Genomic DNA, 1,156 nt, shown 5'->3' with positions numbered 1-1,156 from the left:
TTATTGCTGTCATTTACCATATACGTGTGAATAAATGGTGACACATCGATACATATAATTGTATTGTCCATTAAGCTGCTGTTCATAATGTCTTTATGGAATTTTAATTTTAATACAAAATTAAAGTAAAATTAGCAACGAAAGTGATCTTTAATTAAAGACAAACAGAGAGAGGGCAAGTAAGAGAAAAAGGAGGATGAGAGGGGAGAGAGAGAGAGAGAGAGAGAGAGAGAGAGAGAGAGAGAGAGAGAGACAAACACACACATATATTTCCACCAATGTAGATTGATTTTTATATCGATACAACCTATTTTTTATCTTTTTGTAGACTATCGCCGAATTTCACAATTTATGATTAATTTTAAATCAAGATACAACTTTAATCATCATCTCTTCTAAATTTTAAAATTGAAAAGAGATGTTGAATAAGTTGAACTTCGATTAAGAGTTTACCGTAAGTTGTGAAACTGAGCCTGTGAGTTACAAAAGATGACGAGTAAGTTAAACGGCGGTTTAAATTAATCTACATTAAAAAAAACAAATAGGGTCATTTTTTAACAGATATTAGATATGATTATTTTATGAGTATGTGTAGGGAAGATTCATCTTGGATTGAAGCTGATGATACACAAGTTACAAAAAAGCAGTGGTCTAGAGGTACTAAAAACATTTATATATTATTTTTAGAAAAAGTTAATAATAAATAAGATGTTTTAGTAATATGCGCATATATGAAAAGATATATTATTAATCATATAAGATGCTTTATACTACAAAATGATATTTCAACAAAGTTACCTTTTTTTAAAAAAAAGGTAAAAAAAAGGTGCCAAGTATACTTCTCATAAACCCATAAAAAACTGTTACATAAACTAAAAAAACCGTTACTAAAAAAATACGTAAATAATATAATTAAAGTAATAATATTGTTAATTATTAAATAAAAAAAAATGAAATACAATTGCGTCAATTGCTAAAAGAATATATATTTTCTTGCAACATATACTACTTGTACTTTGTAAATTGCGAAAAGAACATATATATATTTTATTACAACATGTAACATTTAATTAACAAGAAAAAGTGATACGTATTTTTATCTTTCTGTTCAAGAGTCTTTTATATTTGCAATGGAATACAACATTTAATCTTCAAA

General features: G+C 26.3%; 1 protein-coding gene across 3 annotated transcripts in view; it reads left to right on the top strand.

The window, feature by feature from the left end:
* The window catches only part of LOC108749197 (elongation of very long chain fatty acids protein AAEL008004-like), a 21,933-nt gene that overhangs the window by 13,685 nt on the left and 7,092 nt on the right, over positions 1–1,156 (top strand). Inside the window, exon 1 of one of the 3 annotated variants that reach the window (XM_018487768.1) lies at positions 596–657. The exons of the other annotated variants lie outside the window; for them this stretch is intronic. The gene's annotated coding sequence lies outside the window, so the exon portion shown is untranslated. Of the gene's footprint in view, positions 1–595; positions 658–1,156 lie in introns of those variants that run through there. 3 annotated transcript variants of the gene reach the window in all.

This window comes from Trachymyrmex septentrionalis, unplaced genomic scaffold, assembly GCF_001594115.1.
Source record: "Trachymyrmex septentrionalis isolate Tsep2-gDNA-1 unplaced genomic scaffold, Tsep1.0 scaffold11, whole genome shotgun sequence".
NCBI classification, from domain to species: Eukaryota; Metazoa; Arthropoda; class Insecta; order Hymenoptera; family Formicidae; genus Trachymyrmex; species Trachymyrmex septentrionalis.
The sequence above is the reverse complement of the archived record's forward strand: the minus strand, read 5'-3'. Positions and strand labels throughout refer to the sequence as shown.